The sequence below is a fragment of the Equus asinus genome, chromosome 4 (assembly GCF_041296235.1).
Source record: "Equus asinus isolate D_3611 breed Donkey chromosome 4, EquAss-T2T_v2, whole genome shotgun sequence".
In the NCBI taxonomy this organism is placed as follows: domain Eukaryota; kingdom Metazoa; phylum Chordata; class Mammalia; order Perissodactyla; family Equidae; genus Equus; species Equus asinus.
Window position 1 is genome coordinate 55,740,011 of NC_091793.1, and position 27,623 is coordinate 55,767,633.

Here is a 27,623-nt window from a genome sequence, read left to right on the forward strand (position 1 = left end):
GACATTCCATTTCTCTTTCTGTTTATCTCGGGTTCTGTTTGTGTTCCCGAATTCAGTCTTGAAGCTCCGTAATTGTACAGATTCCCTTTCTCCATTCTGAAAGTAATATTCAATTCAGAAAGGGAGAGAAAGGACCTGTGAAATTCATTTAGACTAATAGCATACACATTTAGCACTGAAAGGGAACATTCTTATGAAAAGATGTTGTATTTTTCCCCCAATGTGACAAACAATCTAGTGAGACAGTGGCAGATCTTCCACCTTTGGCTGTTTCCTCTGAAGCTCCGGCCTGTTTCCTACACTGCTGTGGAAATAGCATTGGTTCCTATTTCCTTCTCTCTCCATTTCACTTCTTTCCATAGTTCTCTATACTCATGATCAAAGGAATGAAAGCTTGGCGGTTTCCTGTGTGCACCCAACATCAGAAATACAGGTGAATGACGCCCTCTTAAGGTGAGCCTAAGTTTCTTTTGAGGAAGATTAGCCCTGAGCTAACTACTGCCAGTCCTCCTGTTTCTTGCTGAGGAAGCCTGGGCCTGAGCTAACATCCATGCCCATCTTCCTCTACTTTACATATGGGATGCCTACCACAGCATGGCTTTTGCCAAGTAGTGCCATGTCCGCACCCAGGATCTGAACCGGTGAACCCCGGGCCTCCGAGAAGCGGAACGTGCACTTAACTGCTGTGCCACCAGGCCGGCCCCTTAAGTTTTAAGTTCAAATCTATGTTTAGAGATTTAAAAAATATTTTATTGTTATTTTTTAATATTTCTGATTCTAATAGAAGCATATTTGAAAAACAATGTTGTGCCTTTTTTCTTAATCTCTCCATTTTCTGGCTTCTTTGGGGCATCCAGAAAATAAGACTAAGCTGATAAAAAGCTGAAGAAAAGACATGATTAGTTTAAAGAAAAAATTAACAAATGAAGAAAATTATTTGCCTGTTTGGCAGCAGCCAACAAAATAAAAACCACAATGACAAAAAAAAGAAAAGAAAAGAAAGAAGAAAGTGTACCTAAAATGTGTTTTCTGCCAGCTAAGCAAGGAAGGCACTGGCTTCCTAACAGCACTTGTGTTCACTCTCAGGTCATCCCAAGCCAATCAGGAAAGCGTTCCACTTCACCTGGAGCTTCAGCACAGGGACGCAGGCTGCTCTCCTGTAGCATGAAGTTTAACGCACCGTGCAGCACATCACTGAAAACTGGCCAAGACTGACGTGGACTTGGCAGACACTTTCTGGAGTTCCTAGTGCCAACAAGATGTCTTTGCTCCATGAAAACTAACAAGAACCAAACTCTATCCAGCCTGCAGAGATAAAAGCTTCCTGGGAATTGCTGGGTGTTAGATTGCTGTCTTAAAACCCTTCATTTTGTGCTCTTTTTCTGAGTTGTGTTTTTGTTGCAATTGGCTCCCTGCCTGGAAACTTGCTGTGCCCTGCTGGGTTAACCATGATGGGCAGGGGGTACAAGGGACCACTAGGTGATTTGACAGCAACCCAGTGGAGTATAAGATTGCCTTTACCGCAAGAGGGTGGTATGAATCTTTGGAAGACAAGGTGATGTTTTTATCCCACCCCTCCCCACTTTCCAACTGGTCTCTGTCTTCTCAGCTTTCCACTCCTCATCTTTCTCTGGAAATGCATCAACTGCCATAAGACATTAAAAATTGCAAGAATACTGCTATTTCCTTTATAAGTGTTTCGTTGAGGAGATTTTTGATGAGTCTCAGCTGTATTCCAAGCACTAAGGCTACTGCAGTGGACCAGAGATGAATCCTTCCTGTCGGGGAGCTTACACTCGACTGGGAAAGACGAATGCCAAGGGAATTTACAAATCGAAATCTATGTCAGGTGGTGGTAAGTGTTAGGAGGGAATATAAATCAGCTGAAAGAGACATTCAGGGAAAGGGTGGTGCTATTTAGAGAAGGTGGTTAAGTAAGGCCCATCTGAATCAAATATAGCAGTGAGTTTGTGTGAATTGGCCTTCAACATATATTTATTGACTGCCCAAATATAATGCAAAACATGTATTTTATTTCGCATTTAAGCTATACTATTTACCGTCTTCAGGCATTAATTGTTGCCACTGTGGCATAGCACAGAGATGAAGAGCTTAGGCTTTGATATCATACACCTGTGTTTGCATCTTACTGCAATGTGATATGTAATGGGAAACAACTTCTCAAAGTTTCAGCTTCCTCTTGTATGAAATAATACCTGTCTCATAGATTTGTTATGTGTATAAATAAAACAATGAATGAAAAGCACCTAACATAATGCTTGGAATACAACTCGTAATTACTGAATGTCAGTTATTGAAATTGTTAAAAATCAATGCATGGCCAGATCTTTCAAGTCAAAAATAAAATACCAGTTATATAATCATAAGAGCACTTTTTAAAAAAATTATTAAAACCTTCTGCTTATTTTAATGGTAGCATTTTAAATATGAATAGTTACAGACTGCAATATGACAAACTGTATAGCTGCTGTTACTTTTCTACAAATGAAAATAAGTTAGCTATAAAGCCCCATCTTCAAGATATTATTAGTTCAAGGTGGCTCAGTGACTGAGGAGCCTCTCTCTAGGCTTTGTCTCCAGGTGACCCTGCAGGGGAGGATGCTATGGATCCTCCTGCCATAAGGAAAGAGAACCGTGTGGGCATTTTTTGCGTGTATGCATTCTGCCACAGTCTTTGGTCACCAAAGTCCTCAGACTCTGAGTCCTCCTTGTCCCAACTTCTGATCCTCTCACATTTCTGACCCCATCTAGGGGCAGACAGAAGCCCTCACATGCTGTTCCCTGACTACCCAAGGCTTAGAAGCTGATGTCAGGCCCTGACTTTGGGCTGGATGGGATATGGATGAAAGGTTTACGTTCTTTCTGTACCGTGTGCTCAGAAGGGAGACCACCGCTACACCAGGGAGGCCACCTGTGCTCTCAGGGTGCTTATACTGAATGCCTCCAGACCTATCCAGGGTTCTGGCCTCTAGATGGGGCAGGTGTGATGACTCCTTGTCAAACAACTCTAACCCATTTCTGTCAAATCACTTTTTACTTAGACCAGTGGTTCTCAAGCATGTGTTAGAATCACCAAGGGGGCTTCTAAACCATAGATGGCAGAGCTCTGCCCCCAGAGTTTCTGGTGCCTGGGTAGAGCCTGATAACATGAACTTCTAATGTTTCCAGGGGATGTTGATGCTGCTGGTCCAGGGACGATACTCGGGAAACCACTGACCACATGAATCCTTATTTCCTTTTGGGCTGGAAGATCATCATGCCAAATTTGCCCTTCTTTATATTTCGTAATAAGAACTGTATTTCTCAGTCTTTCAAAACTGACTCAACATTTAAAGCTGAACTGTTGGAATTCTAGGAAAATCCTTTTCTTGTTCACCAAAGCCCAGTTCTTACAAACCAAAAGTACTGTCTTTCAGCACAGTGGTTTTCTCTTTTTTCCTCACTATATTTTGAATCTATTTCAAACTAAGATTAATTAAATGAAATACCAGGAGGAAGAACTAGGGTTTTTTTTTTTATATATATAGATTTCAATTTAGAAAAAATAATACATCTGCATGTATTTGAAAAGCATCTACTGTTTAAGTATTCTCTATTTTAGCCTTCTGATTGCTAAATATGATTCAGTGACATCACTAAATATGTTTCGAAGATAACAGTCTTCCAAACTCTGGAGGTATACTGTTTTGCAATTATACTCTGTTAAATAATGCTTAGGTGGATTACAAGTACTTAGCTAGGTTAATATGAGCAACCGTTTACAATCTGTTATATTTTGCTTATGGTAATTTTTAAGAGGTTATGTTGGATGCACAAATAAGCTAGCTGAACCAGATAAATGAAAGTGCATGCACTTAATCCTTTTTCTCTTACTGCATTTAAATTAGACCACAAGAATTGCCTTTTTTATAGCATGTCCCTAAGAGTCAAAAGGAGCTCCTTCGCCATTGAGGAGAGTAACATACATAAATGATTACATACACATACACATACGCGCACACATTTTGGTAAACTGTGATGAGACGCAACCAGATACAACACGTATACACAGGAGCATGCTAATATGTTTTATATGAATAAAACAAGGTATCATGCAAACTTTCAATTTTCCTGGCTTCAAGCAGACTAGACAGTGTACTTGTTCTGAAGTTTTCATCATCTTTTTTTAAGTAGCCTCAAATTTAACTGGGATTTAGTGATAAGGTCTCTATTTTGATTATTGGGATTTGGGCGTGAACTCCTGGAGCTAGTTTGTGTGTGTGTGTGTGTGTGTGTGTGTGTTTGGCTGGTTGTTTTTCATACAGGCTCGCTATGTTGTGTAAATCCGTGAGTACCCTTGAATTGCGATGGCCCTGGGTTTTTCATGCCATTTATACCTATTTAGCATGTTACCCTGCTTAATATTCGAAACTAACTGTGATAGTGGGGATGCGGCTGGAAAGGTAGGACGTGTTCTGAGCAGACAATTGTGAAGCTGCCCTCTGCTTAGCAGGTAAGGTTGCAAGGTTCAGGCAAGGCTTTGTGTTGAAACTCTACCTCCTATCTGTTAGTCTCTGTAATATAGATCTGCAGAGAGAGGCTTTTTTCCAAAATAGTATCGGCCCTTCTCTGATTCCTCCCTGCCAGCTGCCTGTTCCTATTTCTGTTTATTTCAAGCAATCAACACTTTTCTACATTTCTGCAGGCTGAGTTTCCGTGGTCCAGTCTTTCTTTTGGCTGGAAAATATATTGGCTTCATTTGAAAGCAGGTCTAGTGAGCATGGCTATAATAGCAACTGATGCATTTTGATCCAGAATCTTGGTAATTTCAACTCCATTTTGCTAACTGAAGACAACATGAACACAGTGCTTGCCAGTAAGTCCTGTCCAAACACTGAACAAAGGGAGTGATGCTGCTCCAGGACTCTCTGAGCTCTGAGTGTGCATTATTCTTCTCAGACTCTTGTTCATCTTCCTTGCCCACCATGGGTGCCATTGGTACTGGAGATCTGTTATTTTGCCTACCCAGCAACCATTTCCCTGTCGTTTGATAAAATCACCTTTCCTGTCTTTTGGATGGTAACACTTTCCTCCATCTTACTCCATGAGATTTGCAGTAGGCTTATTCAACCTTGAACTTTAGCAATCCACGTGACCCAGATTGGCCATTTAGTGCACTTCGATCTCCTCACTAAACACATTACCTCAGCTGGACCAGTGAGAGCCTTACATGTGGATTTTACTGTCAATAGATAAAGCAAGTGTTTTGCTTGCTTGTTTTTTGTTTTTCCAAAAGGCTGTCTAAATTGATACGATATCATCTTGGTGTCACAGGTTATCACTTGGCACTACTTGCGGTTGATTATAGCTGCCCAAAAAAAGAGTCGAAAAAGATGAAGCAAAGCAGTGAAGGGTTACCTTTAGAGAGTTATTCTTGAATATCTTATTTGAGCACCTATATTAAGCCATACCTAAAGCTGTTTCTACTCTTGGACTTCTGTGTTATAGCAGCCAAACACTCTATTTTTGCTTGCATCAATTTGAATTGGGGTTCTGCCACACACAACTAAACTGTATTATAAAGTGCATTGATTAAAACAGTATTCCTAGTTCTAAACACTGGCATTGATAATAACAAAATCAACAAAAGCATGATAAAACCATAATCTTTAGGATAAAACCAATGATTTGTCCTATGATGGTATAGTAAACACTGGTTCACGGGCATTAACACCTAACATTTCACCTGCAGGGCGACTAGGAAGCCATTTGATGTGATACACATGTGCACTCAAAAATAGGAGAGTTGCTTGCTCTTTCTTATGTTTCTTTTCATTTTTGGTTCTCTCCTTGGTTTACTCAAGTATCATATAGCCGCTTTGGTTCCGTAATAATTAGTGATATCTTCTCTTCCATTAAGCTAGCCTTCTTTAACAGAAAGCTAGCGTATAAATATAACAGTGCAGTGGAGAAAGAGGATGAGCTATGAAGGTAACAGAATACAATGACAGCTCTGAGCCTGTAGGTCAGGAGAGACTTGCTGCCAAGTGTAGGATTTGCCCAGCAAGATCTTGGTTTTCAGGATGCTTGTCATTTCATTGTATAACACTGAGTCTTTAAACAATCCATAATTTATTGCATGTCTTCTTGATTGTGTGCTTCCAGGGCAGAGTCAGCAACGTAGAGACTTTCCCAGATAACTTCATCAAGATCTTCAGTGGATGCCTGCGAACCCTGGGAGCAGAAGAGTTTCCCTTGTGTCCACACTCTAGATTCCAGGCTTTTGCTTCACAACTGATCAGTGTGGAATATGAGGGCTGGAAAGAGCCACTTTTACCTCCATGCTTTCAACTTCATTAATGCACTCAGGGACTGATACTTTTGCTGGCTAGAATATTTTCCCATATTGAGATCGCAGGGTCCTCTGAATTGTGATAAGTGTATATTCCAGCCCTGGCTCCTGTGCTTCCTATCTGGGAGTTTTGTGGACTCAGGTTTCTCCCTTGAAAGTTAGGATAATTTTAATAGACTATTTTATTGAGTGATAGTTATTATTAAATTAGATAATCCTGATTAGTCTGCAAAATGTTATTTATTATTATTAATTGAGTGTTTTAGTCCAATGTAAAAATAATTATCAAAAATGAGTCCAATCCTCAGGCAAAGATTTTTTTAGTAATAATTAAAGATGTGTGATTCATTCAAAAAAAATCTTCTCTGACTCATACATGCTATATTGAAATTACTTGCCTGAGGTTACTACTTGATTTATATGTTCCATGTTACCTCTCCCACTCTTTTTCCCATGTGACTACATCATCACAAGTATATTATTGGCCATATGTTTCTACTTGTCCTCAGTGCCCAAAGAGTGTGCATACACAAAATGGTTCCCACAAGGGAAGAGAAACAAAGACCCTTGCGAAGAATGAATCTCCCTGAGCAAAGGAAAGACGCCTTTCTCTGAAATTCCACGTAGTCATAGAATTAGAGCACACAAGAACTGATCTATCAGTACAGCCTTAGGGTCACCATTTCCAATTCAGACAATCACCCAAGAGAGAGTTTCAGAATTAGTTAAGTGCTTCTGAGACAGCAGCAGAAAGCAGTGCAGGACGAGTCACCATTTATAAGCGAAGAAGCTACCGTGAATACTAAAGTTTTTCTACTTTCTGGGCAGATGACAGAAGAGGCTAGCATGTAAAATGAGAATGACAGTAATTATGACTTCCGGGAGGCGCTTAAAATCGTTACCGTTAGCGATGATGATAAACACAGTTATCCAGGACAGGAGGCATAGTTCAAGAAAACCAAAACTTTCAAAGAACATAAAAGAAAGAGATCCGAAGCAATAGAATTTTTTTTTAATGAAGCAAAAAAGAAAGAAAGAAAAAAATTAAGTAGACCTGAGTGAGATAAAATTTTAGTATTCGGGAGTTTGGAGTATCAAATTAGTTAAGTTTCATAAAAACATATTTAAGTACTTTTGCTAGAACCATCTTTTCTATTTTGTTTGGAACATAATTTTGTTTATAGATTGAAACATATTATAAATGAAATGATTTATAATATGATTTATTATAAATGAAATGATTTATAAATGAAACTGATATTAGTAATGTTATTAATGATACATTACCTTTGCATAGGGCTTCTATTTTTTTTTATTAACTCTTAATATCATGATTGTAGTCAGTTGCATAGAGACTAAGGGGCTTGTCAAGACCACAGAGCAAATAGGTCAGAACTGGGACAAGAATTTATATCTTCTAAATGCTCAATCAAAGCTTTTCCCATCATATTACACTCTCTCAAATAAGTGTTTCCCTATTTCATATACGTTTAACATGGAGACTACTATTTCAGTAGGCCTTATTGATGTAGACAGTTCCATCTATTTCCTAAATTCAGGGTACATTCTATGGAAACCAACTAGTAATTATATTGGTTATTATTTGTCTTCTTGGGGCCAAACTGATACTGAGTATGTTCTAATAATAGTTTCTTGATATTCTTAGCAATGCAGAAATTTATAAAATTGGAAATGGTGTGGCTTAAATTATGGTGCAGTGTATCTGGGAGATTCGAATTCTGTTTTACTTAGTCAAAACAGTCAACATGCATCTTTGGTTTGATAAGTTTCATCGCATTCCAGGGCAAAGCAAGAGTCGCCGTGTTGCTTTGAGGTTGAGACTTAGAATAAATGTCACAAGAGTGTGACCAGGGGGAAAACTTTGAGATAGATGGAGTTAAAATTAATCTAGAAGACTGGGGATATGGCGGAAATTCAATATTTTAAACACAAAACTATTCAAACAGCATCTCCAGCTAATTAAAATTGCTGGCTTTTATTACAATTGCTACTGTGTCCTCAAAGTGGCTAACTTTGTAAAATCTCCAGGAGGCTCAGAGACAGAATTTTATTGTCCAGTTAAGCAGTAATATAATTTCTCTCTTCTTTTCCATTTGTTCAACTTAGAAGACTTAGAATATAATTATCCTTCACTATTGTGACACTGAACTTTTCAGTTTATCAACAAATACACTAAAATAGTGTTCCCCATAATTACTTCATATGTATCTTTGCTTCTTCTTAGTTTATATTTTTCTACTGTATATTTTTCTTCTTCAAATGCATTATCATACTACTCTTTCCATTAAAGCTCATCTTTTCCTCATCTGAATAATTTCCCCAGCTGTCCAGATCCATCTGTATTTTTGATCAAGCTGATTTATTATCTCTAGCGTCTTGCATTTTATTATTACAGATTTGGATATGCACTCATTTACATTTTCCACTGACTGCTTAATGAACATGTTGAATAATACCAATGCACATTCCAATCCCTAGAGACCTTCCTGGATGCTTCTGTCTTCCAATGAAGCATAAAATAATTGAAGTTTGCTATTGTCTGGGCTAATTTGTATATTCTTATTGTACCATTATTTGTATGCAATAAAACCTTAAGTAATGAAATCCTCAAGTAACTAGATTTTTTTTAACTCAGCTTTTAGAAAAAGAAAAAATTAATTTCAAAACAGTAGCTAGCAGGTCTTGAGTTTAAAAGCTACTACTTTGTACAATGCTGGCTCCGTTTTGCTTTAGCTCAGTCAGTCTCTTCTCTCTCTCACAGCTATAATGAGAAAGTTTTAAATGGTGAGACTGGGGAACAGCGATACCCTCAGGCACTCTGTTGTTAGGAAAATATCCCACAGACCCTACAGTCAACTAAAGAGAATTGGACCTGCTGGCTTTGGGTGGAGGATGGTTTCTCAGGTAATATTCTATCCCCCACCTCTAAGCATATACACATGTATACCCAGAGAGAATAATCAGTAAATCTTTTAGACAGACAAAGAATTGTGGAGGCCTAGAGCCCCCTCTCTTCATGATCAGATAAGGTGAGCTTGCTTGCTTAACTTCAAGTTGACTAATCTCTGGTTCATAGGTTGCAGGTTTTGAATACCAATTTTTTCCACATATTTCTGCTGATACATAATAATATACCTGGGCACATCATCCCTTCTACCCTACACTTATACAATTCTGCCTGCATCACAGAGCACAGTGGGTGTATATATTCTAAAACTATTTTTTCTTCAGAACAGAAAACAGCTGAAAGTGACTCTTTGGCACTGTCAAGGCCTTACACTGGGATGTGCCCGACAAAACACACTCTCCCCTCCCCCGCCTCTAGTACAGCAGTTGCTGCTTCCTGTGTCCCACTTCATTTCCCTAAGAAAACAGTAAGACCATGCTGCAAATTTGCAGGCCCTGATCTTGGTCCATCATCTTTATTGCCTATTCTCATATAAACTTTAAATACTAGCTGTGATTAAGAAACTTGATCATATTCTCAAGGGACTTTATCAGGTAGGACTCGTTTGGAATGATCATATAATAGTCCAGGGTAAAGCAGATATATACCTAAAACCCGAGATAAAATATCAAGAGTGATTTCCATTTCAATAAGCATAAATATGAGATGGTAGTGATGATAAAGGAAACATTTCCTAAATGGAGAAAATAGCATGAAAAATAAAAGACAAGGAAGCTAATACATGTCGGCTAACTTATATGGAATTAAAGGTTAGATAAGAAGGGGAGATGTTAAAAGGATACCCAAAATTTCGATTCCAGCATATAAACTCTACTAATGGATTATCTTGGTTAAATTATTATAACCAAACCAATTCCCTGTTACATCATTTTAAAAATGGCAATTATGAGTCTTGCATTGTCCCTGGGGTTTAAATGCAAAGGTGGATATAAAACCCCTACTAAAATGGCCTGTTCATAAGAGATAAGCACTCGAAAAATGTTAGCTACATACCCCTTTCTGTCCCAGGGCAGTACTTAGTGACTATTTCTCCAAATATTTAAATAAATTAAACCACGATATGAGGAAAGTACAATAAGGAGACAAAGTGACATGGATTCCAGAGAACTAGGAACACAGTGGTTAAGTGCAAAATCTCCAGAGAGGAAATCTATAGCGTGCTAATGCATTGGCTTGTGAACCTTGTATTAGTAGCAGAAACATGGCAACAGATATCCAGTAAAACTATTTTGCCAGGCATGGTATAACATTAGCCAATACAGATTGCTATTGGTTTGCCTTACTTAAATTTACTTGGTAAGCAGCTCTCTCTATATTTATTTATATTTAAGTTCTTTGAAAGGTTGATGCCTCTTAAAATTGTCATAGGCCAAGCAATAGAAACTTGTGGGCTTGGAGAACCTGGGCTATTATTTCTGGTACTGTGGCTAGACAACCACAGAACCTCCATTTTTAAATCAACAGAGTATTTAAGAATTACTTGAAAAAAAAATATAGGTTCTCTTTGTTGCTAAAGCTATTCCATGAAATCCTCTGGAAATTTCACGAAAGAAACAAATTCAAGTCTGCAGAACATAAGTAAGTGATACGGAAAAATAACTTGGAGACAAAAGCAAAGAATTTTTTAAAGGAATTGTGCACTGTGGTCATAGGGGAGGTTACTCTGAGGTAAAATGCAGAGACTGACAATTCTGTGGTTCAAAAGAACCAGACTCTGAATGCAAACATTTTTAGGAATAACTTAATCAACTTATTTCTCTTATATATTTTTTAATGTATATTATGCTAGTGATATATGAAACAAAAGTTTAAATTGAGTCTGAAAGATATCATTCTTTCCACAAGGATAAAATAAACAAACAATGCTGAGGTAAGTTTTAATTGGGAGGGTTCTCTTACTGTTCTTTCTTAATGGTAACCAACGTAATAGTGTGCCATACAGTTGACCATGTCTTGGATTTAATGAAAAACAGCAGCTGCTGAGATGCTATAAAATAGTGACCTAGAATGTGTCCCAAAATGAGCATTTTTATGGATATTCCAGAGTTTTTCCTTGTCTTTCTTTACTAGTTTAGGTATAGCAGCCAACAGAAACAAAATTGTGAATGCCACATAAAGTTACAAATTTTACATTTTTGAATATGATAGCACAAAAGAGTATATAAAGAAAATATTTTTTAAAAAATTAAGAGGAACAGGGGGCCAGCCCTGTGGCTAAGTGGTTAAGTTCATGCGCTCCGCTGCAGTGGCCCAGGGTTTTGCCAGTTCGAATCCTGGGCGCGGACACGGCACTGCACATCAAACCATGCTGAGGCGGCATCCCACATGCCACAACTAGAAGGACCCACAATTAAGAATATACAACTATATGCCACAACTAGAAGGACCCACAATGAAGAATATACAACTATGTACCAGGGGGCTTTGGTGAGAAAAAAGAAAAATAAAATCTTTAAAAAAAAAAAAAGAATATACAACTATGTACCAGGGGTCTTTGGGGAGAAAAAGGAAAAAAATAAAATCTTAAAAAAAAAAAAGTTAAGAGGAACAGCTGACCCTGTGGCCGAGTGGTTAAGTCATCTGCTCTGCTTTGTGCCCAGAGTTTGCTGGTTTGGATCCTGGGCATGGACCTACGCACTGCTCATCAAGCCATACTGTGGCAGCATCCCACGTAGAAGAACTGGAATGACCTACCACTAGGATACACAACTACGTACTGGGGCTTTGGGGAGAAGGAGAAAAAAAAGAGGAAGATTGGCAACAGATGCTAGCTCATGGCCAATGTTCCTCACCAAAAAAAAAAAAAAAAAAACGCAAAAATCTCACGCATTTCCCCTTAAAAAAAATTAAGAGGAAATGTAAAGAGAGATCTCTTAAAACAAATGGGGAGTAATTGTGGGATTATACTAGATCCATTTGCTTGTAGACTTCTGATATTTTATGGTCATATCCCATAAAGTGTTCTCTTCTCTGGAAATGACTAGTTTAGTTATATTATATTTGTGCAAACAAAAATGTGCAAGGGTACTTTATAGTCTGGGGAAATGCAAAGTTACTTCAGAGATGATGATTTTTTTATCCTAAAAAATACAATCTCGCAATCTCACTTTCTAGAACTTTTAAAGTGATGTAAAATAAGTCTACTAGGCACAGAAAAAGCTGAAAATAATCAGAAGAAAATGATTTACATGGCCAAGCATATAGATTGAATGAAAACACAGAAATATTTAAGTCCAAATTTTCTCAATTGTGGCCTCCATTTTGCACCTGCAACGTGTGGGCACAATTCAAACAAGATAACATCTGGTATCGTGCAAATGTAGTAATCAACAATTGCAGAAGCATTTAAATTGTGACTGCACTTATGGGGAAGGAGAGAAGACGCAATTAAGATGTGAGTCAAGGATAGGATTAAGCTCACAATTTCCACTTAACTCATTCTTCAGATGAGAGAGCAGAGCCAGAGCTGAACAGGATCTGAGGCAACCTGAGGTCATGAAACTACAGGCAGGTCAACCATGGAGTGGTGGGAGGAGAGTGGGCTTCGAAGATGATCAGGTCTGGTTCCACATCCCAGCCTCACCACTTGCTGGGTGTAGGGAGTTTAAATAATTTCTTAAACTCTTTGTATCATATGTCTCTCAGTTGCGAAAAAAAAGAATAACAGGGTAATAGAAAGGGCGTGGGATTATAGTGAGCATTATAGCAGAATACTGTAAGGTAGGAAGGACCAGGAGGGGTAGTTTCCTTTCTCAATCTTCTTTTTTCTTCCTTATATTTCTGTTCCTATATTTTACATATGATGATGATAATTTTTATGTATTTAACTTGGCTAAGTTTCTTCCAATTTGACTTCTAAATTCACCTACTTTATACCCTGGAGACTTGGGAATCATTTACTCATTCTAAACCATGGATGAAAAGCCTCTCATGTGCAGATTAATATGCTCAGTGCTAGAATTGCGATTGTGAGCATGAGGAGGAAAGGACCCTTGGTTCATTGTAACCTACTGGGTGAGGTGACACTACTCAACTGTACATAAAAAATAAAGTGACATTACACATGTGATGAGCACCATGGATAAGGGATAAACCTTGTAACATGAAAGGGTACAGAAGTCAAGGAAGCCAGGGAAATATTTAGTGAGCTGAAGGAGGAAAAGAAAATATCCGGGTAAAAGGCAAAGGAAGAACACAGTGGCAAAAAGAGAGAGAGAGAGAAAGTCTTTTGGGCAGAAAGAGCACTATATATGAAATCAAAAGAATATGTTTGGTATTAAGTTGATATGAATGAAACGTTAGATACTTGAAAACTTTATAGAGGTCTTTATCAGGTTATGTGGAAAAAGTAGTAGAGTTATCTGTATAGGGTTGAAGCCATGGGTTCTGTTCCAAATGTGTTTGAAATTTTTTATCAATGGAAGTATTCCTTAAAATGCAAATTGTGCCAGTAATGGACAATCAGATCAATTTAATTCACAATGACATGTCTTTAAATTCCAAGGTCTAAATTTGCCAGACATAGAAAATACAAAGCTTTAGTAGGAGCAGTAGAGTCTGCATGACGGGTGTTCACACATATACCTTCCTCCTCCTGATCATTCCTACTTTTCTCTGTATTCAGTTCAATTGGTGTCAGAAAGAGAATAGGAAAAAAGGAAATCCCCACTTCTAAGCTAGACTGAACTACCACTTCTGAGAGAGAGTGCACATATAGAGTAGAACAGTTTCTATATGTTTGTGTGGGTGTACATAGATATGAAGTATTGATGTAAGAGAAATGAAGCTGTGAGAAGCAGTCCAAAATCTGAGCTGGAGTGTGGATGCTTTTCAAGGTCACAAATCCCAAGAGAAGGATAAAAATGTGACTGTACCTTAAACCTCTGCGATGAACACCATAAATTAGACAAATGATACAGACAGTGTTTTAATTAAATTGAAACCTGATCCTAAATTATTTACCAGTCTCAAAATATTCTGTTTATTGAATATATTAATGTAAGCCGTGTATTTATGTTATAATAAGAATAAACTTCTCCAAAATTATTTTCAATAATATAAGCACCATCTAGAGAGAAAACTCAAGTATTTAGCAATATTAACACTAGAAAATATTAATAATTCTGTATACTGATTTGATTTTTATAATAAACCCCTGAATTTAGTGAGATAAATATTAATACTCTGATTTTACAAATAATGACACTGAGATCCAGAATATTTAACTTAGATATACAAAGTCATAGAGCTATAGAGCCTGGCACATAATAATTGTATGAGAAATATTTGTTGAATTAATAAGCCTAGTGAGTATCCAAAGATAAAACCTAGATCTCCAGGACTTCATAGTGTCCCACTACACAAAAAAATAGTACTATCTGATAGCAGAATACTTAAATAGAAACCAGAGCTAGAGCTTCCTTCATCTAATCATTCATTTATGTATTTATACATTCATCTGTCTGTTCAATCTATTTGTCATAAATGATTGACAGTGTATTATGTGTGAGGAAGTTTGCTAGGCATGGAGATGCATCAATCCACAAGACCATTATGTCCTCAGTCCTCAGAGAGTGTATAGTTCTTCAGCGAATGTAGACAATTACACAAGTAATTACCACACAGTTAATACAGTTCTATGCCACATAATGACATTGAAGTCAGCAATAGACTGCATGTACACTGGTGGTCACATAAGATTAGTACCATGTAGCCTAGGTGTGGAGTAGGCTATACTATTTAGGTTGGCATAAGTACTGTAGTGGAGAAACAAATTTTCCTCCACTCTTTTAGGTTCTTCTGGCTGGACTAGGAATTAAATTGACATGACAGATTAACACTAGAAAAACAAACAAAACTTTAATAACATGTATACATGGGAGAAATCCAAGAAAACCAAGTAACTCACCAACATGGTCAAAGCCCTCATCTTAAATGTCATCCTAAGCTAAAGACAGAAGAAGATGTTGGGAGTGGGGAGAGTCAGGGATGTTAAAGGGAAAGAAGGAAATTTTCAGGTGGGTGAAAAGGAGTAAATGTTTGAAAAACAAGTGTTTGGCCACCAAAACAGAAGAACACAGAGGGGAGCCCAGCAAACAGGCTTTTCTAGGTTCCTCCCTGTCTACCACCTAGTTCATGTTATGCTTAGGTGAGAGCTCGCTTCTTGAGACAGGTTTCTTTTTATCTGAATTCTTTTAGGCAGTTAAGGGGGGGAGATAACAAGAAAAACTGTGTCTTTTGTTTCTTAAAAACAATCAGCCTAAAATAATTCTCATATTAAGGAGACACATTTTGGGATGGCAAATTTTGTCCCCCTTCAGCACACTCTGTGATGTTCACATGACAATGAAATCGCCTAACTGCATTTTAGATGTGTCCCCACTGTTAAGTGATGTATGACTATATATGAAAAGTAAAGAATGAAGGGGATTGGAGAGTAGAGCATAATAATCTGGTACTGGGGGAGGGAGACAGTGAGAAAAATTTCTCAGAAGAAGTGATTTTAATCCAAGTCCTTTCTGAAGTATGAGAATTGGCCAAGTGAAGACAGACAAAATTTGGAGGATAGGTAGGAGAACATTACATGCAAAGGAATAGCATGTAGGGAGAAGCCTGTAGGGTAGAAAAAGAAGTTCAAAATGGATGGAACATAAAAATACAAGGTGGAGTGTGAAAAGCTGTGAGGATAGAGGAAGGTAAGAGCTAAAGGATGGAGACTCTCGTGCAGCATGTTAAGAAGTTGTATGCATCCTCAAAACAACAGTCTATTTTGTAACAAAGTGGTTAAGCAAGGGAGCATCGTGAGCAGAGCTGCATTTTTGTTTGTTTGTTTTAAAGATGCTTTTACAGAGATTTTATGTGGACAAATTTTGGTATTGGAAGTATTGGAAAAGAGAAAACTATTAGAAAATATGTTTAAGACGTGGTCTGCAAGGCATTCTAATTGACGTGGTATGGAGTTGGAAGGGATGATTCTGGAGTTTTTGACTGCATTAATGAAGGGTGTTGTAGTACCAGTTACGGAGAAAGGGAACAATTATGGAAGAGAGAGTTAGGAGAAGGCATGCTAAGTTTTGCTTGTCTTGAGTTTGAGGTGTCTGCCAAACATCAAGTGGAGATTTCTAGTGAATATTTAAGTATGGGGATGTGGGATTGAGGAAAAAATCTGGGATGGAATTAAAAATATGAGAAAAAAATCTATTGATAGTGCTCTTAGCCTTTCCTCCGCAAGATGCGGCTTTGAGATGGCTTCCTCATTCTCATCTCAGAATTAGACAGACCAATCTCGTCTCTGGCAAAAAGTGCAGACTGCTTCAGTCGGCATCTCTTCCTGTAAACTAGAGGACAGAAAAGTAAAATTTCTTTCCTCAGACTCTTGAAGCTAAGTTTCCTAAAGTGACAACCTCCCACCAAGCAGGTTCTCATGCGACACTTGGAAGGCAGAACTGAAATTACAGAGCCGAGGCCATGCAGTTTCTCTGGCAAGCAAAGTCAGAACAAAATTTGCCTCTCTCTTGTCTTTTTTTAATAGCAATTATACAAAAATCGCTGTCCTCCAGTCTGGGCAGGATTTCAAATGGTGTGGTTGGATAGTTCTCCTATTTTTATTGCTTCTGGAAGTTCAGCACATAAATTTAGTATCTAAATAATAATATCTTTAAATATATTTTTTTTAAATTTTATTCTAGTTAGCGTAGATTTTATTTTCAGCTGTTAAAAATCCTTTCCTATTATAACTAACTAGGTTTTACTGGAGTCGTTACTAGCTACATAATTTGCAGGGCCCAGTGAAAAACAAAAATGTGAGACCTCTTGTTCAAAAATATTAAGAATTTCAAGATGGCAGCCACAAAACATTAAGTCAAACACTGGGAGCTTTTAAGCCCAAGCCCTGGGTAACTGCACAGGTCACACATCCATGAAGTCAATCCCAGCTGGAGTATAAAACAACCAGATGGGTTAATGTGGGCAGAGGTTGGTTCTGGAAATAGGCATTTTCAGGCTCCCCCATTTTCTGCTTTACCATCTACAACAGCTGCTAGTTGCTATGTCAGCAAAAGAGAGAGAGGATAATCACTGCTGAGCTTGTCCCTGCCACACGAGAAATGTCACATGCTATTTCACCTTCTGCTCATTGGTCCAAATTAGCCACAGGCTCCCTGCTGACTGAAAGACTGCTGGGAAATATCAGGAAGTTAGTTTAACTGTGGTGAGCCCTAGAGCATTTGCTACAAATTCCAATGTGCACCTGCACAAGTCACAGGAGTTCTGGAAATCCACAGGCCTCCTAACAACAGACTGGAGACTTTACCACTAAGCTTGACACAGGGATGTGATTTTTTGGTCAGGGAAAGATAAAAGATGAAGACAGGAGCAAGGGGTTGAGCTGTGTATGCCTAGCTCCCCTTCCCTAACTCCACAATCTGATCATTCACTCTTTCTTTAAAGGAGAGGGATGAACAAGAAGATTGAGACAGGCCTGGAGCGTTATTCTTTGGGAAATCTACTCAATGGAAACTAAATGCCATTGGAAAAAAGATTGCTTGTCAACAATCCTATCTCCTCCATGATCCTTCTATTAGTACTGGTCTCAGAGGTATCAAGGAAAACATGGATGACAAGGATGTCTTATTGTCCTAAAGCAGCAACAACATCTGGAAGTAAAACTGGTATCCAGCTATCTTCAGGAAAATACCAGTTCTCAGAACCCTGAACATTCCAGAGGAGGAAGAGAGGTGGGCTGCTTACCGAGTAGCTCCTCCAAGCCACCGGCATCTCCAATGCTTTTATGTCCAGATCTCCTTTCCACAAGAAGGCCTGCGAAACTGCCTGGTTTTTCTGTTTTGCTTTGTTTTTGTTTTTAAATGCCTGAAGAGTTGCTGGCAGGGAGGGGGCTGGAATTCACCAATTATTGTCAATCTGCTTATATAATCTAATCTCATTCTAATAGTAGTTAAAATAAAGTTTAATAAAGGCAGATATTTCAGAGAAAAATATAGCATTGAAATCTGTATAAAAACCATAGACAAGTCACTTATCTATTATTTGATGTTTCAGAACATCTGCATCTTTCTTTTTATTTATGGAGTGCATTTAAACCTCCAAAATGTTGTCTTTTACGAAGACACAAGTACGAGAATTTGACATAGTTAGACATCTAAGTGGTCTACTAAAGTGGTAGTAAAAGCACTTAAGATGATGTCAGGAGATTTAGGATTTATTTAGCTCAGTCTCTCAGTATGTAACCTTTACAAGTCACATAATCTCCCATGAAACTGTCCTGATATTTTATACAGGGTCACTTTATTCTTGACTTGATCTGACCCTTAGGTAGTTGCTTGTTCCAGCACAGACTGCAGGCTTCCAAGGTTACATCTTTCTCTCTTTTACTTCCACTGTCAGTCACACACAGAATTTCACTGCAAACTCCTTGAAAAGTTTGGGGTTCCCTAGTACTGCTTCATGCTAATATATCATCTAAATTTTTAAAAATCTTGTAAAAGTAATTGTTATGTATTTGAGCACCTATCACACATTTAAGTTCCATAAATTAAATTTAATTCTTATTCATTCAGGTCTTATTTTAAGAGCATTAATATAAGTAAATTTTAATGGAGAGGGTGGGAAAGCAAATGTGGGAGGGAGTCAGCACAAGGAAGAGGCAGACAGCACGTTGTAGAATTCAGTGGCAGCCAGAACAAGCTAGAGCACTTTACTTACAAGATATCCAACCAAGAACCAGGAACCTTGTCTTTCAATATGGCTACATATTTTCTCAAAAAAATTATAACTAAATTTCCTGGAATTTACAAATAAGATATACAATTATCTCCTTCTTATGACAACTTCAACTACTAATATTGCTTTTACTTTAAAATTAATAACAGATAAAATCCTATACAAAGGTCAATCTGGGTTCCACTCCACAGAAAAAAGAAAGCATTCATCACGCACTGCTTGCTTATCATATTACTTTCTATATGTGAATTATTAATACTGCTGATTATGTTTAATCTAAAGGCTAAAAAGTTCTGTAATATTATTTTGTTAATTTTACTAACATCACAGTTGGTAATTCTCTAGTTGAAAGCTCTTTTTCCTTTAAATATTTTGTGTTTTAAGAAATGATAAATTATTATTTCTAGTTTTCTTTTTTGTACCAATTCACAGAAGTCAAAATAGAAGACACTTTTACCCAGAAAAAGATCAGGTGGCTGATATACCAAAGGTCATGGCAGACCACTTACCAGTATAAGCTAAACGCTCAAAACACAAACACTAAAAATTAAGCTGGTGAGAACCATTTAGTCATTCTCTTTTTGTGAAATTGCAACAAACAAATAGAATATGACAGTTAAGTCAATGGATCCAAAGTATAGAACACTGCTAAGAATTTGTAGTACTTCAATAAATATTATTTTAATAAATCTTATTTATATACAATTATCTTGTCATCCAGAGTTATACCATTTTAACAAACGAACATAGGAGGAATGAAACTTATCAGCAAGGTATTACAATTAAAAAACACCCTAATAGTGGAAATGTAACGTATATTATATCAATAACATCAAGGAATACACAGTTTTAGCCTGAGATTCTTCAGGCAGGAATCTAAGGCTCAGAAAAGATGCCCCACTTCCCTACCCCCCAAAATTGTAGAAGGTTCTTTGTTTAGAGAAAAACCACCATGCAAATGAGGGAGAATGTAGAAATATATGAAATCATTCAAACAAAACTTACCGACTTCACACTGATTAATCCACAAATATTTACATTTGTAATTGTTGCCAATATATACTTAAAGTGTTGAGTCTTGGGAATCTGGGAGTGTGCAGAAAGGGCTTCTCTCTTCTCCCTTCGTATTGCAGTGACAACACACTTTTTCTATATGGCTCACGTTTTGGAAGTACTTGTAATAAAAGCTATAAAATTTAGTTGTTTGTTTTATTTTTTTAATACTAAAAATCAATTCACTGATCAAGCACATTTTATGACAAACTACCACTGAGATACAAAAATTTTGTAATGTGGCAAGTTTTTAGGTGTATATTCTTCCAAACTCTCATTAAAAACTGGATGATTTTTTACATCCATAGCATAATATTGTTTTTATCCCTTAATATTACTGCATTCTCAATGAACTGTGAAGCTTAAATTCTGTCTCCTTTGAGGTTTCGTCAATTTTTGCCAGCTAAAGTGAACTTATTTTGACTGAGTTTCTTGGGATAATATATATTTATAATGCTGGCTCTAAACAGTGATTGCAGTGTGTGTAACTAGCATGAAAATCATAAGCACGTTTTAAACTACAAAACACCTTCTGGCGATGAGCAGGAACATGTAGCTGGATTGCTTGAGGTCACTTACATCAGAAAAGAAAAGATGGCGAAGTCTGTAAACCGGGGTCATTTGTAACACTGATGAACATCTGCTAACTGACGAAATTATCTTTCTGTGTTTATAAGGTATATTTTTGGGGGGTGAGAAAGGAAACCATGTTTTATATATAACCTACAAACTCTTTAAACTTGATGCTTTTGTAGTATGATTTCTATTGCCTTACTTATAACAAAACTCTAAAGTGAATAAACTGTCAGATGTAGTCAAATATTTAATTTAAACATTTAATCCTTTAAATTTCTTCTTATACTGACTTCTTGTTTTCAGCCATGCTCAGAAGTGCTAGCATGGAGGTCTGTTACAGCAAATGACTGATCGGTCAGTTGATTAAAAACCAGATTGTGACCTATCTCAGAGCCATTGTTACCAACTATACACCCTTCTCTTGTGTTTAAGTGTATTTTAAAAGCCCAGTAACTTCCCAGAGGAAGGCAAGGACCACCGATCCCCAACAGGGCTTCACCGTTAGAGTCAATTGTAAATCAATTATACAGCTTCTGGAGAGGAGACTTTCTCTCTAAAAACAAACAGTGATTACATCATTAGAGCAGAAAACTATATGTGTCTGTGTGTATTATTTTATTTGTATATATTCTTAACAGATAGGAAGAAAGTAAAGGAATAAGAAAGCTGGCTGGGTCACATATTCTTAGATAACACTTTCTGATTCTTATACTCGGGGTCAGTTTGGGGTTTAAACTTCCATTCATTTGAAAAATATTGATTTGACATGCTTATCTTTAGAACTGGTTTAGATAAATGGATAGGATATCAATATTAGGGGATTCTTTCTTCAATCAGCTGCTTGCCTTATCTATATGATGTGTTATGTTGTTTCAATCTGGGCCAGTGACCTGCCTAGAACCAGAGCAGCTGTTTAATCATTTATAGTCACCTTCCAAGCAGGGCAATCATCACCATTCCCTAAATAATTCTGGAACATGCAATACCTTGTAAAGTGATGGAATTTTATTCTAAGTAGATTGTTGAGTGATAAGGAATAGTCAAGTTCTATAAAACCAACATAGAAAATGTTTGTGTGTATGAGAAAGAGGACCTACTGTGTGTTTTCTTAGACTTCCATTTAAAATTCTGAGCAGCTATTTAAGGAGATTATTAGCTTCATTTTATCTATGTAAGAACTGAAGTCAAGAGTTTGAGAAAATCACCCACTGGTAAAGACAAGCCAGTAATTAAGCTCCCATTTGTCTTATTCCAGGTCAAACCCAAAGGTGATGGGAAGACTTTAAAGTCTCCCAAATAAACCTTGGGGAGGGAGACTAGAAAAAGAGATAGCATCATCTTCACCTCTCCTGGTGATAAACTCAATGCTTTCTCAATTTGTTCTTAGTGTTTTAGAAAAAAGATTTACTCACGATTCTCAAGCAATTTCAGTGAAAGCCCAACCAGTTCAAAAAGTTTTATCTCAGCATTAAGGAACAAAATGCTAAAAAGCAATTTTAGAATCTCCTTGGTATAGTAACAGCATTATTATGTTTATAGGCTGATAGGGTCTTAAGCTAGATATGTTCTATAGATAGCAATGATTTTCACCAACAGTGTGGAACTAATCATCAGGTGTTAAGTTAACTTAACTTATGGCAAAACTCATCCAGGCATTTGTTATGTGAAAAAGAAAAAGGCACAAGTCAACTGAAAATTGGGGGTGAGTTAGAAACAGCATTATCTTTGAATTGTCTAATTTTGGTGAGTTGTGCCTTCACCATGCTTTTCAGCAATATAGCTTTTTGAAGTGAATTTCCTTTTTGGCCAAGAAGAAATAAATGAGTAAACGAATAAAGAAAAAATGAAGTGCTAGAAATATATCTTTCTAATATATTTTCCCTTTACCACGTATAGCATAGTTACTTATGTGGTTAACTGTTCGAATCTTTAGAGCCATAGTGAGATTTATTGTTGAATACTGAAGATAAAATAATACTTGAAGTTACACAAAATATCATATATTGCAGGTATCAAATTACTGTCATTTAAACAAAGTGTAAATTAACCTTCTTCTTGCCCCTGAGACAGAGATTTAGCTGCTATAAATGACTAGGATCTTCCTGCTTTTCCACTAAGCCATTATTGTCTTTTATATTCTGACAACTACCATGTGACTCCTCCCCAAAATAATAAAGAATAGGGAATCACTGCTACAGAGAAGATCCTCTGTGAATTTCTCACAAGCTATTTCTATTTTTCCTTTTAAGGCCACCATGATTCCTTATAGCAGGAGTCAGCAAACTTTTTCTTGAAGGGCAAGACAGTGACTATTTTAGGCTTTTGCCAGCCTTAGGGTCTCTGTAACAGCTACAGAAATTCTACTGTTGTAGCAGGAAAGCAGCTATAAATAATAAGTAAACAAATGGTGTGACTTGGATCCAGTGAAATTTTGCATACAAAAACAGGACAGAACTGACCCACTGATTCTAGTTTGCTGATTTCTGCCATGCAGGATAGCTTCCTTATACCTTCCATTTAGCCAGAGTATCCCATTGGAGTTTTTTTTCACTTTTTCCAAATTTACTCACTGCCAACAATCTACCCTTGCCCTTTTACTATGAAACTCCCTCATATTTAAACCCCAGCCATTCCTTATATCCCATCTCAAATCTACCTCATTAGAAAGCTCCAGTGAGCGTGATAGTTTGTGTATATTAGATTATCATAAATAATTCCAACCATTAAACAGTCTTTTTCCTTGCTGACTTATAATAGTATTCATTGTTTTTGCACATAGAATTCTTTTTTTAAAAAAGATTAATGGAAAAAGAAAGAATCTGATAAAAAGTGGGCAAAGGGCTTAAATAGACATGTTTCCAAAGAAGACATACAGATGGCCAACAGGCACATGAAAAGATGCTCAACGTCATGTCACTAATCATCAGGGAAATGCAAATCAAAACCTCAATGAGATATTACCTCATACCTGTTAGAATGGCTGTTAGAAAGAAAAGATGTAACCAATGCTAGTGAAGATGTAGAGAAAAGGGAACCATTGTGCACGGTTGGTAGGAATATAAAGTGGTGCAGCCACTATGGGAAACATTTTGGTGGTTCCTCAAAAAATTAAAAATAGTAATCCCACTTCTGTGTATATACCCAAAGGAAATGACATCACTATGTCAAAGAGACATCTGCACTCCTGTGTTCACTGCAACTTTATTCACAATAGCCAACAGATGGAAAAAAACTAAGTATCCTTGAAAAAATAAATGGATAAAGATGTGGTATATCTACATCTGTATCTATATATACAATGGAATATTATTTGGTGATAAAAAAGAAGGAAATTCTGCCTTTTGTGACAACATGGATTGACCTTGAGGGTACTATGCTAAATGAAACATCAGACAGAGAAAGACAATGCTATATATTCTCACTTATATATGGAATCTACAAAAAGCCAAACTTATAGAAATAGAAGAGTAGAATGGTGGTTGTGAGAGGCTGAGGGATGGGGAAAATGGGGAGATGTTGGTCAAAGGGTACAAACTTTCAGCTACAAGATAAGATGTGGGGATCTAATGCACAGCATGGTGACTATATTTAATAATACTGTACTATATACTTGAAAGTTGTTAAGAGAGTAAGTCTTAAATGTTATCATCACGCACATACACATGTTAATTGTGTTAAGGGATAGAGGTGTTAACTAGCATTATTGCCAATCATTTTGCAATATATACATGTATCTAATCATCACATTGTACATCTTAAACTTATTTGTTATATGCCAATAGTATCTCATTAAAGCTTAGGAAAAAAAGAATTAAAGGGAGCCTTAATTATCATGTGGTATAATCCTCTCATTTGGGAAGCATGAGAACCAGAGAGGCTAAGTAATTCCATGATGGAGTGAGAAAGGCAATAGTAAAGCCCACCTCTCTTGAATCCTATTTTAGTCATCTTATTAAGGCTGTAAAAGTCTTTGCATTACATAAGGGTTCCTAAGAGAATATAACTCAACATTCCATCAAGTACAAAAAGTCCCTCTATAGATTCCTACCAATTAACATTCAATTTCAATATTTCCAATCATAGGGAAAACTACTTACTGGCAAGCTACTACTTACAAGTAGCTAAGTTTCTAAAAGGACCTTTGTGAGTCCATTTTCTGTTAAGCCACAATGACACTTAAGTTGTTTGCTAAAGTATGAAGAGTTGATGAAGTGGTGATCTAGTGAGAGTCTTTGTTCTCATTAACAAAAGTTGTGAGTAGAAAGTAAAATGAGGAGCTTCATTACCTCCTATGAGGCTATATCCATGGCTGGACAGGTCTAACTGCTATTTCTCGTATTGAGCAGAGACTTCCTTGCTGCAAGCTTTACTCACTTGCTTTTGCTGTACAGATTTACTCTCACAGCATCTCATCTTACTTTCATGTGGATAAACCATCAAATATTTGAGAAATGCTGTCATACATCCTCTAAGAATTTTTTCAGAATAAACAGCATCAGAAGTGTCATAAATTGTCCATAGCATATGAATAATTTATCTTGAAATTATGGTGGTTCCAACAGTGGCAAGTGGTCTGACTAGTCAGTGTACAGTGAGCCTCGTGTCCTCCATGCCTACAGCTAGGATTCTCTTAATACAGATTGACTGCGCTAAATATGGACTGTCCTGGTTAAATCTGCCAGTACTTTGTGATGCGGAGTCGGTGAGCCGAGGAGTCGAAAGAAAGATTTCTTGGACTCTTAAGATCTGGCAGTAGTGCTCTTTTATTTAGAGAATAGTGTGGAGTAGCATGGGGACAGGACCCATGGGCAGGCAGAGCTCCTGCTGCCGCCGCTGGCATGGGGACAGAGCCCATGGGCAGGCAGAGGCGCTGCTGCTGCCCCCGCTGGCATGGGGACAGGACCCATGGGCAGGCAGAGCTGGTGCGTGGGGACAGGACCCACGGGCAGTCAGAGCTCCTGCTGCTGCCCCGAGTTGAGGGTTAGGGCTAAATTTAAGGCATAGGTATGTGAGTCATCTCTTTACAAGACAAAGGAAAAAAAAGTTAAAATGGTACCAGTGCCGGTAGGGTCCGGCCATGGGGCGGTCCCACAACTTTTAGATAAGAATCAAACCGGATTGAGTAAATGGCAGAAGTCACCGCTCAAATATTATCTTCAGCTAAAGACAAAGGAGGATTTTGGGGTGGGGGGTCAGTTACATGAGGTTGCCAGACAGTAAACAACTTAAGTTCTTGCCTTCCCCATTAAGAGTTTCCAGAGATAAAGCCATCCCCCCTTCCTCCTGGTGCAGAGAGGGAGGCATGGAGATTTCCTTCACAAATGCAATTGTCTCTGATCAAAGGGCAAACAAATTCCACTCCTCGGAGCCTGCTTCTTATCTGTAGTTTTAAAAGTAACCAGCCTAAAAATCCTCATCATAAACTGTTTTAAAATTAAGCAGCCTAAAAATCCTCATCACTTTGCATATATTCATTATGCCTGAAGTAAATTTCAGTAGGTTAAAATCAAAAATAACTTATTTATGTTTCAACAAATTCGCACATAAACTATATCTTCTTATTTCCTGGTTAGCGGAGCATTCAATAGATGCCTGAAATTCATACTGGACTGTGGAATTCTAATTGGCGTGATTTAACCTCGTATGTTGTCACTGGTAATGCTAGATGGTTCAAAGTCTTTGGCTTAATTTCCTAAATCAGTGGACCACTTTTCAATAAAGAAAAGATTCTTTTATGAATATTAAAGTCCCTGGACAAGAATGTTTGAAAACAAATGTTCTTTTTGAAGCCTGAGCAGCAGCGTCAAAGGCAAGACGGGGCGCTGTGCGTTTAGATCTGTACTTCACATGTTTTCTTGGATAAACGCTCTCTGGAAGAAGCTCTCAGAGTGCTGAAGGTTGAAATTGCCCTGAACTTGTTTTTACACCTAGTCATTGGCTGAATCTTACCATTTGTGATCTAAAGTTCTGAGAACAGACTCTCCAAGGCTGGTGATAAGCGGTGAAGAGAGCTTAAATGTATCAATAAGTCTCCACCTGAGACTCCATTTAATTTATTTCACATAAAGTCAGCATTCTGTTAAGTCAACTTAAGTAATTTTAACCGATTTCATCTATTTTAACTAGAGTCTTCCTTATAAACATTATTTCAAAGATATTATTTTGAGAGAACAAAAGAAGAAAATTATGTGACAGATGTTTAGGCAAACAAACTAAATAATACAAAAACAAAAACAGAAGAACATGGGAAAAGTATCTGATTCTATCAATGCCACCGACTTTCTCATGGAGCTATTTAGCTGGTCATCTGAAATGGGTGTGGAGTTTTCTAAGCCTTTTAAATTAGTGTGACATAGCCTGAAGCTGCCATATCAAGGCTCTTATCCATAGGACAAGAAGCTTAAACTCATTTGCAAGTGTCAACTCCGCCCTCCTATTCTTGTCCTGAGTGGCTCATTAACTTGTTTTGAGTAGTAGTACCCATGTATCAATAAGCTGGTTAAAGCCTCCCAGCAGGAATTTGAATGTCAAAGTGGATGTGATGGAAGGACTGACTGTCTTTTTCACAGAACAGCAATTCTCGGATTACACTTTGTTCTTCTACTTCTTTAAAGCAGAGATGGTAGGCTGGGCTACCCACACTTCAGTGTGTGAGTGTGGGAGGGGGAGGACAGTGAGAATTCACGAGAAGAGGCAGCAGGTAATAACGTAAGGGACACATTCTCTGTTGTGGAGGCAATACCCCCAGTTGGGGTTTGAGCCACAAAAGTTTATATATTATACAAATATGGCTATTTGAAATATTTTATATTTCTCTGGATAATTGTTTAGATTCCAGTAAGAAAACTTAATATTCTACATGATATCATTGAACATATATATTTTTTCACCCCAGAAATTATAGAAACTGTAGAA

At 37.4% G+C, this 27,623-nt stretch overlaps 1 long non-coding RNA gene across 2 annotated transcripts in view; it reads left to right on the forward strand.

The window, feature by feature from the left end:
• LOC139045177 (uncharacterized) overlaps positions 1-8,910 on the forward strand; it is a 45,814-nt gene extending 36,904 nt beyond the window's left edge. For both annotated transcript variants that reach the window (XR_011503065.1, XR_011503066.1), the window contains exon 3: positions 6,166-8,910. This is a non-coding gene — a long non-coding RNA (uncharacterized lncRNA). The remainder of the gene's footprint in view (positions 1-6,165) is intronic.
• Positions 8,911-27,623: the final 18,713 nt, after the last annotated feature.